The 14,788-nt window shown below is 40.6% G+C and overlaps 3 non-coding genes and 1 pseudogene across 3 annotated transcripts; 3 read left to right on the top strand and 1 right to left on the bottom strand.

The window, feature by feature from the left end:
• The first annotated feature begins 550 nt into the window (after positions 1–550).
• trnan-guu (transfer RNA asparagine (anticodon GUU)) lies at positions 551–624 on the top strand. The gene has a single exon. It is a non-coding gene; the product is annotated as a tRNA-Asn (tRNA).
• A 3,175-nt stretch (positions 625–3,799) lies between these two features.
• LOC116680019 (U5 spliceosomal RNA) lies at positions 3,800–3,916 on the top strand. Its single transcript, XR_004329621.1, has one exon. It is a non-coding gene; the product is annotated as a U5 spliceosomal RNA (small nuclear RNA).
• A 1,086-nt stretch (positions 3,917–5,002) lies between these two features.
• Positions 5,003–5,085, bottom strand: trnal-cag (transfer RNA leucine (anticodon CAG)). Its single transcript has one exon. It is a non-coding gene; the product is annotated as a tRNA-Leu (tRNA).
• Positions 5,086–5,593: 508 nt separating this feature from the next.
• LOC116680021 (uncharacterized) lies at positions 5,594–5,701 on the top strand (annotated as a pseudogene).
• The last annotated feature ends 9,087 nt before the right edge of the window (positions 5,702–14,788 follow it).

Genomic DNA, 14,788 nt, shown 5'->3' with positions numbered 1-14,788 from the left:
GTTCGGTTACTGCTCTGTCGGACGCGGGCCGGGCTCGGACAGAAAAATCCGGCCCGATCCGCACTCTATTCTCAATGCCAAGATGTGTTGCAGTTGATATGGCTTTGGTTCCCAGCCAGTAACTTTCTTTGAGTGACGTTACTTGCTTTATTTGTCAAGAAGTAACCAGAAAGGTTACTCTCCCAACCCGGTTTGATAAAACATTAGATCTCTGTTATATTGCACAAATAAGGGAACATAACAATCAATCAAGCTGCCTGTCTCCTCAGCTTCTAGACGCCGCTGCATCACCTCGCATCTGCGTTTGTGACAGTTTCTCACAGTTAGCAAAGCTCACATAAAGCAAATGCTTGTGGCTTAAAGATCGAGCTCCCTGGAGTGATCCAACTCTGGGATTTATCCTTCTGCAGAAGACCATAGAGGCAGCTTCTCCACTTTCTGAGTAACAGGAAAATAGCCTGATAAGCATACATGTGCAGCGCAACCTCAAAAAGCCATAAAGCAAATGCTTGTGGCTTAAAGATCGAGCTCCTGCTCAGAAATCAGCGCAGTCTCTGTGGCGTAATAGGTCAGCGCAGTCGGCTGTTAACCGAAAGGATGGTGGTTCAAGTCCACCCAGGGACGTTTGCTACATAAATAACCTGGATTGAGCCAACTCTGGGATTTATCCTTCTGCAAAAGACCATAGAGCAGCCCAAAGATAACCAAAGTGGCCTTATGTCTATCAGAAGGTACAATTATGCAAACCATGTAAATGTAATGTATTTATATAGCGCTTGTACAAACCATGTACATATTAATCTTTACGGTTATCAGAGATTGGAAGTAACAAAGTATAAATACTTTGTTAACGAAGTAACGAAGTACAAACACTTCATTACTGTACTCAAGTAGATTTTTCAGATATTTTTACTTTAGTTTACCATTTATTTTTTTGGCGACTTTTGACTTTTACTCCTTACATTTTAACACGAATATCAGTATTTTCTACTCCTTACATTTTACAAAATTGGCTCGTTACTTTAGTTTTGTACTAAAGCTCGTCTATCAGGTGTGATTGTGAATAGCGGAGAACTGTAAGTCATACAACTGATGTTGTCAGTTCATTTGAGCCTGTTGTTGTATTGGTCTGTAGTTCTGGCAAATTTTTTAAAAAGTTAGCTTCTTTGTGTTTTTCACCTGTTACCTAGGTTACACCTGTTACCTAGGTTACACCTGGCTGTTTATACGTTATAATGGTGATTGTTGAACCTCCTTACTCATTAAGATAATGTAATTAATAGTGGGTTTATTGTTATTATCTACTAGCATTTATTATTCCTATGCATTGTGTATGGTAGCCTTTACAATGTTATTTATTTCTTTTATTACCACACACACAGCCATAGCAGAGCTACCCCCCCCCCCCCCCACACATGTTTATACTGATGCTAGATAAAGCATCAACAGAGAGAAGTTGTCTCCGTCTGTGTCTTAACAGACACACCTGGGCCAAGTTGGAAACCAGAATCAGCTTTAAATCCAGTCCTAATCTAGTCCTCAATAAATTTCAAATAATTTCACGGGAGTTAGTTATTATTTTTTTGTCGTCAATACCAAATTGAATCTAATTAAATTGGAACATACACAGACTTCTCACAAAATCACAGCTAAATTCATATCTTGCTACTTAGACAGAATCTATGTTTTAGGCCTATTGGCAGACAGCCATTTACAATGTAGCCAATGGCATATAAAGAATAGAGAATAAAGAGTCTTTTCTCCATGTCCACTGAAGATTCTCAGCAGCTCTCTAGTAACATCTGTCTGGTCCAAGTAGCTTTGTCATTGATAAGGCTACTTTTACTTTTATACTTTAAGTAAATTTCTAAGCCTGTACTTTGTTACTTTTACTTCTTTACTTTAGTTCAACGTTTACCAGATTATTATTTAACACAATTTTCTGTACTTTTGCCATCTCTGCTAAAAAGAGGAATTTAAAAAATCATTGTTTGGAAATTGATCTTAATGCCTTAATTTCATAAAAAGGAAAAATCCAACTTTTAAGGACATCGACTGTGTTGTCCAGTGATGGTGGTATAGTTATAGAGCATAGGTGCCTTCCAAGCAGTTGACCCGGGTTTGCTTACTAGCCATTGCAGTAAATTTTGTTGTGTGGTTACTTTCTTTTATTTGTCAAGAAGTAACCAGAAAGGTTACTTGCACAACCCAATTTGACAAAATATTAGATCTCTGTTATGGTACAAATAAGGGAGCATATCAATCAATCAAGCTGCCTCCACGAGGATCCACAGACACAGGAAGTGCACTACGATTTGCACTTTGCCCGTGTCTGGTAACTTCTAATAACCAATCAAAAAGTTTATGAACATTTGTTCCAATAGGTCTGGCACTAAACTGCAGGTAGTTGTGGCAGAGTGGTTAAGGCGATCAACTAGAAATCCCATGAGGTCGCCCCGTGCAGGTTTGAATCCTGCCGACAACGAGAGGTGTTCCTCAAGAGTGGTAGCAAAGACAGTGTTATCTCAGAAGTAGTGGAAGAAACCCATCTCCACCAATGCACTTCTTATCATTTATTTTCAGTCTGTGTTACAAGATCTGCAGTGATCGTTGTATTGTCCAGCAGAAAGGCAACAGGTGTGTTACTTTTCAACTATGATTTATACCATAGCAGTACAATCATTTTGCCCAGGTTTGATTTCAAGCCACCGCAGTTGCATTTACAGGTTTTGAAGTCATAAACAACATTAACATTACATGTTTTACCCAGGTTTCTTCTTTTATTCAGTGATATTTCAATTTCCTTGCGGGAGTTATCCCAAAAGGATTAATAAAGATAAGTCTAAGTCTATCTCAGAAAAAAGTAAAAAAAATCTGAAGATCTTCAGGGGATGTAGCTCAGTGGTAGAGCTCATGCTTTACATGTATGAGGACCTGGCATCTCCAGCAGGTATTATGGTAGAGTCTTTAAAAGAGCTGCAAATGGTATTACCTCCTGTGGTAATCTGACTGGTTGGGTTATAGAACATAGTGGTAGACTAAGACCTCCTGTGACACAAACTAAGTAGTATGCTCTCTCTTTTATACCTCAGACTATCAGAAAGCACAACAAGCACTTTAACAGTACATGTTTTACAGTTTCTATTTTACTGTAGTGTAGTATATTTATTGTAGTACACTCCAGTTTTTATGGGTGTTACGGCAGAAATGAGCACTGTAGTTTCCATTTTTATAGATTAAACAAACTTAACATGCCATTAATTTTACTCTTCAGCAGGTGAAGACATTTCACATCAGACACTTGCAGCAACAGACGCTTTGTTAGACATCAATAGATGATGATGCTAATACAAAGTATAGGGAATTAGCAGAGGATGGCTTCGATTCATCGACCTCTGGGTTATGGGTCCAGCACGCTTCCGCTGCGCCACTCAGCTTTGCTGTTCAGTTTCTGGGGCTGGAAAATCTTTAATATACATACATATTGAGGGGAAGTTTGGGAACCTGTGGTAACCAAGGTTCCAACAGCTTACAGGTTGTAAAGTTAAACATTTGGTAGACCTTGCAACTATCCTCTATGTGAGCTTCCTGATTACTCACACATTGATTATTCACATGTAACACTTGTGATTGGCTGGTGTTTTAAAAACAGGTTATTGTGAGTACAGATATAAACATCACTAAGGAGTCTACCAAGTTGCCTCTTATCATTTTAGTTTGGACACCCAGTGAGGCTTACCACGATGGTTTGGACTGGGTCCACTAGGGTTTTCTGCTGCTCTCGAGCAGACGGCTGTACTCACTCTGGTTTCTCTTCATAACGCACAAGTCTTTCTCCTTTTACTAAAGACTTCCTTGGAGGGGAACGCCGATGAGTTGAAACTATTTTTGGTGAGATTTGCTTTTTGGCCGAGCCTTTTGTACTTGTGAAAACCAAATATGCTGTCCTTAACTAGACTCAGATTCTTAACAGCAGCTAAATAATAGAAGCAAGACCCTTGCCAATTTTCATGGGCCGTGGACAGCGACTGAGACGACAGGACTCCCCCTGACTGAAAAATGGCTAGAATCTCTTTTCTGGGTGGGATACTTGTCAATTGATCTACGAGTTTATGTGAATGTTTTTGTTTCCCTCCAGGGGATCTTGTCTTAGCTCCCTTCGATAGCTCAGTTGGTAGAGTGTAGGATTGTATAGGCATAAAGTTGAAATCCTTCGATTGCTGGTTCAAATCTGGCTCGAAGGAGCACTCTTTTCCAGAGTTTCCCTTCGGGGATCTCTAAAGTATTTCTGATTCTGATGTAGAGATGGACAGATGACCCAAAAGCATAATACTTCTTGCCGAGACATAACAAGAAACAAAAAAGGAGGTGGGGGAGACAGAGTTAAAGAACCTTTTTTCAGGACACCCAAATTTTGTCGCTCAATATGGCAGGCATTCTATGCATCCAGGGCCAAATGTTTTACCATTTCATCCACTACGGGCCCCTAAGGAAACGTGGGACTGTGAACTCTTGTTACCCATAGCAACGACAGGTAACAACGAGTGGAAGTACTTCTCTCTTTTTGTATAATCGCCACTATACGGCCCAGTTTAATCTCGGTTAATTTTGCAGAAATCCTGCAAACAGCTACAATGACTGTTTATCTGTGTGGATTTTAAAATCTATCTGTCAACCCCGTCTTGCCCGTATTGGATGTAATGATGTCAATTTGCGCTTTTTATCTGTTATACATAACAACCTGGATGCAACAAAGAACCCTTTTCTCCTGTTTTGTACACGAGCCATAGTTTTACAAAACAAAAGATAACTTTCACCGAATCCCTCCGTTAAATCAGTCAGTAACTTTACATGTGACATTGACAATAAAGATGCTCACAAAACGCTGCACTTGCAATTGCGTTTCTTGTGCACTTTCATGTCCTCTTAAATACAAAGAACTGCTTAGTTCTTTATTCCCAATATCATGTCTCAGACAGCAGTTTGAGATGAAAACAGCAGCTGTCAGAAGTGGGATTTGAACCCACGCCTCCAATGGAGACTGCGACCTGAACGCAGCGCCTTGGACCGCTCGGCCATCCTGACTGATCCAACTGCTGATCAGTAGGACTTGTCTCAAAAATTATAATAGAGTAAATTAAACATGTCATGATATAGGAGGTTCTCAGTCATCCATGTCATAGTTAACAAGGGAAGGTTTCTCAACTGTCAGCCCAAATATATGGGCGTTCATGGGGACATGGAAGAAAGTCACCAGGGTGGCAATGTGCTTGACAATGGCAATACATTACACGGGATGTGAAGACAATGTGCAATACAGGCTAAATCCTATGGTGGGAATCAAGATCCACCAATGTTTCTGTCCACAATGTCCACCTGAATCCAGAAATGTCCCTGCCAGATGGGAAATAGACTGACAATTTTGTCAACATTGTGCAATTATCTTTAAAGTTATGATATATAACTTATATAACAAAGGTTTGGACACAGTGACCACTTACCCACCCATATCTGACAATTAAAAGCTGTGGGGAAAGGGGGGTTCCAAAGCTAATAGGCCATTCAACAAGCAATTCTGATGCACTATACTGGCCCACTCTGGTTTCTCTTCATAACACAAGTATTTTGCCTTTTATTAAAGACTTCCTTGGAGGGGAACTATGTTTGGTGGGCTTTTGTACTTGGGTTAGGGTTACCCTACAGTTAATAAGTTCTTCTGGACATTAATCTCCCCGAGAACCTCGCTGGTCTGGTGTTCAGACTCATCACCATGAATACAGCGGACCGAAACTATCCTCTGCTAGTCTCTTTTTCTGGTGACACAATGGTAGACACTCTGAAAGGGTGATACATCAAGAGATTATGACCCTCAACCTGATTTCCATGGTGAGATGAATCAAGATATAACTGCTGGAAAAGTTGTTGACAGCACCATGAAAAGTGATGTTCTCGAGGAAAATCATGTTCTTGCAGTTAACTGTCCATTTTGACGAATCAACATCCACTACCCTGTCAGGACTGTGTAGTGACCAGGAGCAGCCGGCTACCACCAGGCCCAGGAGAATATGCCACCTAAGAAAAATGCAATCCTACCCGATGAGGTTGAGGAGATAAAGAAATCTCTGGACTTCTTGTCGGCGGAGATTTCTTCTGTTGCAGATCCAGGCAACATGGGCAAGAAATTGTAAAATATACATCAAACTTCACGGGTTGACGCCTGAGGCAGCAAAAGAGATTGAAGTGATTCTCATCAGGGACATCACCGAGCTGGATAAGTTTGAAGAAGGAATGAATCAAGAGCAACATAGGCCTACATAAGGTAACTGCATACAAACTGAATTAGACGTATCAAACACAAGTTTCATGGCAAACTTGGACAGAAACTTCTCTGTTACATATGATCAACTGAACTTGGAAACTTTCAAATACACAGAACTTAAACCACAAGACATTGAAAACAACATTGACCAAGATAATACTTTCCCCATTGGTTCTCACTGCCAGTGTGAATATTACAGAGTTAAACCTGTAAGCTTACTGTAAACTAGATGTGGAAAGTTGAAAGGTTGATCTTTTTTACCTGTGCTGTGGCTTAAAAACCAGGTTCCACTGAGATTTGAACTCAGATCGCTGGATTCAGAGTCCAGAGTGCTAACCATACAACAAAGATGAAAAAGCAACAATTATTAGCCAAATTTAGTCATTTAGTTAGCTAAACGTTCAGAGGATGTGGAAAAAGCAAGTCAAGAACAGGTTTTAAAGGACTGGCCACAGACAGTGAATACAGCAGTAGATATGTCTATTGTGTACAAACACATGGTAACTTTACATGTGTTGACAATAAAGATGCTCACAAAACACCAGTCATCAACCATCTGAGTCAGGGCAGTGGCAGTTGAGTGTTTTCCTCTGTATGTATGCAAGCTGAAAAACTAATTACATTATTATTTAAAAAATAAAACTGAATCTGTTCATAAACAATTCTTTCCATTATTTTACAGAGAATTGGTAATAAGCTTATTGGTCTAATGTTTGATCCAGAGAAAGGCATTTTCTTATTCTTTGGTATTGGCACAACTTTACATATCTTCCATGCTTGCAGACATATATTTTCCATAAAACACACATTAATTATATGAGCAATAGTAGGAGTAATGATTGAAACTATTGGCTTAATACATTTAAATTCAAGATAGTCCACACCAGGTGGTTTGTTTTACAATTCATCAGAAATAATTCAACTTTCGAAACACTTACACTCTTAAATTTAAAGCTACATGTTTTACTTTCCATGATCTTATTTATCAATGTTTTTGACAAATCCGTGTGTAGCTGTGTAGTATTTTTAAGATTATTTATTTTATTTATGAAATAATCATTGACACAATTTGCTATATCAATTGGTTTAGTAAGAAAATCACCTTCATTTTTCTATCTAAAAGGTCTATCTCTGTAGGGATCCATCCCATAATGTTGTCACACACTTAGAATAATAATCTGAGTCTTTCAGCACTTTTAATGGATGGAAACGCTCTCTTATCAAGGAGTTTAATCACAGAAACAGCAGGAAGGATAAATCCACCATATCAAGTCACAAATAATCAGCACGAGGCCTTGTTTAATTTATTTTATTTTAACTACAAAACAACAATAACTTGAGAGCGTACATTAATTAAAAATGGCCAACTTCTAGTGTGTTGGTAATAATGACAGGCCCAATTTACACAAATATTTAATTTGCGCTTTTTCTAAACTCCAAACTTTTCATAGTTTCATCCCAAACCCACTATATAAATAAAAATTACAATGACTTTCTGTCAGCCAAAAAACAGTATGTTTCTAGAGATGAGAAGAAAGTTTTTACAAAATCAAAAAGTTTCAAACATGTCTACGTTTTCCAACCAAAACATCTTTAAACGTCTTAATGTTTCTCCTTTGGGTCTTCTCCTTCCCACGGTGGGTACATTGTGGTTAGGGTTGGGTACCAAAACCCGGTGCTAGTACGGCACCGGTGCCGTAACACCCGATATCTATCGGACCGAATAGTAACGGGGATTTTGGGGCCTCATTTCGGTGCTACTGAAACACCAGCGCTGTCTTTTTCCATCTAGTGGTTGTTTTTGTCGTTTAGCAGCAATTTACTGGGGAAATATTACTTTTTTTTTTACATTTCATTTGGACCATATAGCGATAAACAAGCCGTTCTTAAATATTGCTGGCTGTTTTTTTATTGCTCCTTTTTTTTTTTTAAATTTAAAAAATGTATTTTTAAAAGGATGGGTTTAGGCACCAATTCTGGTGCCTGAATGGTCAAGGGTTCTGAGGACAGGCAGAAAACAGTCCAGCTGATCCACAATAACATACATGCTGCTCAGAAGATAAAGTTACTGTTGGTCAGCCTTCAATGTGGAGAGAAGATCAGAATATAACAACACAGCTACCAGGGCATGAGGAGGAGGAAACAGCTTGGCTCTGAAACATGTTCACAACGAAGCAGAGTGAATGCGCTGGTGTCTTTTAAGGTTACCACTATGAGAAAAGGTTTCCCCACATTGTTCACACCAGTACGGCTTCTCTCCAGTGTGAATGCGCTGGTGAGTTTTAAGGCTACTATAATGAGAAAAGGTTTTCCCACATTGTTCACACCAGTACGGCTTCTCTCCAGTGTGAATGCGCTGGTGAGATTTAAGGTTACTACTCTGAGAAAAGGTTTCCCCACATTGTTCACACCAGTACGGCTTCTCTCCAGTGTGAATGCGCTGATGAGTTTTAAGGTGATTACTCTGAGAAAAGGTTTCCCCACATTGATCACAGCTGTGAGGCTTCTCTCCAGTGTGAATACGTTGATGGCTTTTTAGGTTACTCTGTACTGTGAAAGCTGCCCCACATTGATCACAGCTGTAAGGTTTCTCTCCAGTGTGAATGCGTTGATGTCTTTTTAGGTGACTCAGTACTGTGAAAGCTGCCCCACATTGATCACAGCTGTAAGGTTTCTCTCCAGTGTGAATGCGTTGATGTCTTTTTAGGTGACTCAGTACTGTGAAAGCTGCCCCACATTGATCACAGCTGTACGGTTTCTCTCCAGTGTGAGCTCTCTGATGAATCTTTAAATATCCTGATGTGAAGGATTTATCACACTGCTGACAGCGGTGACGTTTGACTCCTCTTCCTCTCCGTTTCTATCAACAGACAGAAAAACCAAGAGAGTGAGTTAGTGAGGTGCCATGCTGTAGAGCTCTATCTTAAACTAGAAACAACACTTAGAGCATGTCTATGGAACATTGTTTGACTGACGCATTACTTTTCTTTATTATCTGCCAACCTCAATATTATGGAGTTGCATTATGGGAAATGTAACATTCAGTGTTGGTTAGTTTGTGATAAATAAACTACTTTTGATAAATTTATGTGTGGCCTCCATTTTGTTGCCAGCCAGTCCCAAATGGGGGATTATCCGGGATTTTTAGTGCCGGGAAAGTTGTAAATATAACATATTCCCACAGATTTTTAGCTCTCACTGGTATCTGTAGGGGTTACCGTGTTGTCTTCATGTTGCCGGAACAGCTCTTCTCCAGTTAAGTAAATTGGAACCATTGTCCCTGATAGACATTAGCAATGAGGAGCACCAGTTGACCTTTGACCTTTAGTTTTAGGTTGTTGTTTTTGCTAAATCAAACTTGTGTGGACAACTGGTATTGTCCACACAATTGAAAGGAGCATGTTCAAAATAATAGCAGTGTTGTGTAAAATTAGTGAGCTGATTGATTCTGTGAAGAAACAGGTGTCAGCTATGGCCAATAATTAATCTATATACTGTATATTAGGGCTGCAGAATTAATCAAATTTTTATTGTGATCACAATTTTGACTTCCCACGATCAAATTTCAAATCAGTTGTTCTTGCACCGCGCAGCTTAGTATCTAGATGGAGACAGTCAAAGAGGACAGAGTAACGGGAGAAAAACTCAACAGATAGCAGTCGGTTATATGTCGGTCTCAAGGTTTACCAGTTTACCAGTAAACGCAACATTTTGTCCCGTCTGTGTTATTCAGACAACAGCAGTGACCAGTGCTAGTTGGTGCTAGTAGCGTCTGTTAGCCGTTAGCTCCTCTAGGACGCAGCGGTGCTAATGTCCTCGCATCCGCTGCAATGCTGTTTATATGGATATGGTTTAATATTGCGATACATGACCCATTTCGTCTGTAAAGCCGTGCCTGTGTTGAATCTCTCTCCTCTCTCTCCTCTTACTGTCCGCATCTGGCCACACAGCGCTGGTCCACACTTCTGACATTTGTCTACAGTTTTATTTTTTAATTAACACAGCTGTATCTTGTTAAATATGAGGGGCAACCCTGTATTTGTACCATTGTTTCTGCGGGTAACTCTGCTATCGTGGCCGCCACGGCAAAGAACACAGAAGAAATTATTGAAAGCAACTAACTGCAGTTGGTAGAGTAACAGCGTGTGAGACGGAGCTGCTGGACCTGGACCAGGACCTGGACCTGGGCCAGAGATGTGACCCATTGCGAGAATATCATAGTTCATAAAAATGCAGTGAAGATACAGACGTTTCATACACACGACGTGTATCCACCATTCAACCCGAAATGTTCATAATGATCAGCCGTCTCTCTGTGAGTAGCGTCCATCACACTCCCTCTCGCAGTTATAAATAGCCTACATGACGATAAAATTTGTTTTGGTTAAAATCAACAAATAATTGTGAGAATAATCGCGATCAAAATTTGCGCGAGATTTTTATTTTGGCCATAATCGTGCAGCCCTACTGTATATATACATATTTAAGGAAGGAAGGAAGCACATGTTGAACATGGAGAGGTTATAGTGCATTTCACACTGAAATACTCAGCAAAATGGCTCGTTCCAGACATTGCTCTGAGGAACAGAGGACTTTGATTAAAAAGTTGATATGAGAGAGGAAAACATATAAAGAAGTGCAGAAGATTATAAGCTGCTCTGCCAAAAGGATTTCAGATGCCTTGTAATGACATCCAAAGCCTGACCGACGTGGGAAACAACCAAAGGACACATTGACTGGCCAACGGAGAAATAGAGCAACATTCTGGGGACTGATGAGAGGGAAACTGGTTTTTTTGGGTCTAGGAGCCGCAGACAGTTTGTCCTCCGACCCCCCTGCACTGAAATCAAGCCCCAGTCCACTGGGAAGACAGTAAAGCATGGTGGTTATGGGATGTTTCTCATACTGTGGTGTTGGGCCTGTTTATCACATACCAGGGATCGTGGATCAGTTTCAATACATCAGAATACTTGGAGTTAGCTCGCTCCACAATGGCACCTTACTAAGTAAAACCAGAAGCATCGTTCACAGGATGTCTGTGTCCAAGTTCGACTGCTGCATTACCATTGTTACGCTGTGTGTATGTGTGTTAATAAAGTTGGGATTGAATATCTGTGTGGCCTTTTTGTTGCTGGCCTTGACCTGCTCTCTATGGAAAGACCAGGGAGATACAGTGAGGAAAAAAAGTATTTGAACACCCTGCTATTTTGAAAATTCTCCCACTTAGAAATCATGGAGGGTCTGAAATTGTCATCGTAGGTGCATGTCCACTGTGAGAGACATAATCTAAAAAAAAAATATCCAGAAATCACAATGTATGATTTTTAAACTATTTGTATGATACAGTTGCAAATAAGTATTTGAGCACCTGTCTATCAGCTAGAATTCTGACCCTCAAAGACTTGTTAATCTGCCTTCAAAATGTCCACCTCCACTCCATTTATTATCCTAAATTAGATGCACCTGTTTGAGGTTGTTAGCTGCATAAAGACATCTGTCCACCCCATACAATCAGTGAGAATCCAACTACTAACATGGCCAACACCAAAGAGCTGTCCAAAGACACTAGAGACAAAATTGTCCACCTCCACAATTCTGCAAAGGGCTATGGGAAAATGTCCAAGCAGCTTGGTGAAAAAAGGTCCACTGTTGGAGCAATCATTAGAAAATGGAAGAAGCTAAACATGACTGTCAGTCTCCCTCGGACTGGGGCTCCATGCAAGATCTCACCTTGTGGGGTCTCAATGATCATAAGAAAGGTGAGAAATCAGCCCAGAACTACACGGGAGGAGCTGGACCTGAAAAGAGCTGGGACCACCGTTTCCAAGGTTACTGTTGGTAATACACTAAGACGTCATTGGTTTTGATTTTGTTTTTTTAGATTATGTCTCTCACAGTGGACATGCACCTACGATGACAATTTGAGACCCCTCCATGATTTCTAAGTGGGAGAACTATAGCAGGGTGTTCAAATACTTATTTTCCTCACTGTAAATAACATTCCAGAGTCCAGTCTAGACCTGCTCTTTATCTTTATGGAAAGCGCAAAGAAATAACTGTTAAAATTGAATTGAATATCTGCGTGGCCTTTTTGTTGGCGGCCTTGAGCCAGGCGGTAATAACCGGGGGATGGTCTGGGATTGGTAGTGCTGGAAACTTTGAGGGAGTGTTTGACTCCCAGTTGAACTTGATCTAGTATCTTTAGGGGTCATCAGCCTCTCCAACTCAGGGGATTGGTTGGCACTCTTTGTTTCTTAATTAGATCAAAAATAAAAATGTGATAACAAAAAATAATACTTTACATGAGAACAATAATCCAGAAAAACAAAGTGTGAATATATTGTTGAATCTGTTACGTTAAATTGGTAGTACATTACAATACACTTGACTGCACATTATATGAAAGGCACCGAGGAGATTATCCACAATGACTTTTTCCCGGCCTTTATTTATCCGTGTTGCCCCCCCGGCCACTATCAGAGGGCCGCAGTTTAATTGACCATCGGTTTTTCTTTGAGGAATTACGGTATGATATATAAATCCTAAAAGACATTTGTGAAACCTGTGTGCATTCATAAATATTGAGATTAGATTTCTGGGACTCTTCAGTCTGAACTACCCTCTTTCCTTCACTCACCTCCTCCTCCCTGACACCTTTCCTCTTGCCCTCCTTCTTCTTCTTCTTCTTCTTCTTCTCCGTCTCCTTGTGTTTCTGCAGGTACTCGGTGATAAGGTCCAGGTCCAGGTTGTCTTGCGGCTCCCATGTGTTATCCTCACTGGAAAGGTGAGTGCAGACAGAAGAACATCTCCTCACACTTTGTTCTTAGACAATCCATTCTCACTTTAATTATCCTTCCTATTATTCCTTTTTTCTATTGCCATCTTGTAAGGTTGTTTGTGGGTCTGCAACGTAGTGTCAAAATACCAAACCTTCAACTTTGAGGGCATGATACCATGCTGACACTTATTTGCAATATGTAAATATATATTATATATCTCAGGACCAAGAACACCAAGCATTAATATTATAGACTCATACTTACTCTGAGAACCCCTTCCATTTCAGCAGAAACTCTACTCTTCCCTTCACCACTCTGCGGTCCAAAACCTTCTCCACCACATACTCCTCCTCCTCTTCCACCTCCTCATTCTCCTTCTTGCCCTTCTTTCCTGCTCTGGTCGCCAGCTTGCCGTCTGCTGAAGGTGCCTTTAGTAGACCCATGGAGGTGGAGGGGGGGGATGACGACATGCAGAGACAATGATACAAGGGTTAGAAGAACTAATGGGAGGTGTGAGTGAATTCTAGTTTACCGTGTTTTACTAGATTCAAATCTTCTGTGTGAATGGAGAAAATGCAAGGGCTGATGAGGGGACCAATCCATAGGACTCCAGAGTGTCAAGTATCTCCTACATTCAAACTGAAAGAACTACTAAAATGTAAGGCCCAAAAGTCATTAACTGGAGCAACAAGCTACATGCACAGTAGTCTGGACCAACCACACTTCATTTGTGAAAATGGAAAATTCAGAAAGACGTTTTGATGGTGCAACAAGGCAGGCCTGGTCGCTTCTTTAAGGGAATAACTGTAAAGATTCACAAAGAATATGTTTACCATTAGCGAGGGCTGTGCAATTAATAGAATTTTGTTTTTAATATAGATTTTGACTCCAACGATCACAAAAATAGTATAATCGAGAAAAAAATGTTCTGTGTTGAAGAACACTCATTTTGTCTTGTGTTCTGAATGACACACGCATGCACATATCTGCCCTTCCCAAAGCCATCAAACCTCTCAGCAGTCAGGGGGCAAGGTGTGTGCATCCAGTGGAATTTAAAAAACTCAGCACGAGTAAAGATGGCAGAAGGAGGGCAGCAACAGCAGCGTTTGGTCTGCAAAAAAGGCAAATCCAACTCCGTTGTCTGAAAAAAGTTAACGTCAGCTAACTTTGCGGTTCCTCTGCCTGAGCCGCACAACAACGTGTTGTAGAGCCCAGGAGCCCTGGCTCTTATCTAACATGTGTCTGTGTAAATAATATTTAAAAAAAGACAAAAATGGTTTGACTAAAACTTGGCCATGATACCCGAGTTCTCTTTGGACTAAAACGATAAATGGACTGTTCTCTATAGCACTTTTCTAGTGTCAACGACTACTCAAAGTTTTTCTACATAATACAGCAACCATTCACACACAGAAGTACACTGTGGCCGAGGCTGCTGTACAAGTACACCCCGTACTCAGGGTTCAGTGTTTTCGACTTTGACGTAGGACTGCAGGGATTGAACCACCAACCTTCTAATTGGCAGGCGACCGCTTTTCTACTTAGCCACAGCCGCCGTCTTTTAGTGTTGATATGTTGATGGCGGCCCACCACGGTATAGGGCAGACGCACAACAGGGTTTCTGCTATGTACACCACCGCTCCTTCAGCTGGTCATGAAAAGTCATGAAGTCGTAATTACGCGACTCTGC

This window comes from Etheostoma spectabile, unplaced genomic scaffold (assembly GCF_008692095.1).
Source record: "Etheostoma spectabile isolate EspeVRDwgs_2016 unplaced genomic scaffold, UIUC_Espe_1.0 scaffold00018313, whole genome shotgun sequence".
NCBI lineage: Eukaryota > Metazoa > Chordata > Actinopteri > Perciformes > Percidae > Etheostoma > Etheostoma spectabile.
The sequence above is the reverse complement of the archived record's forward strand: the minus strand, read 5'-3'. Positions and strand labels throughout refer to the sequence as shown.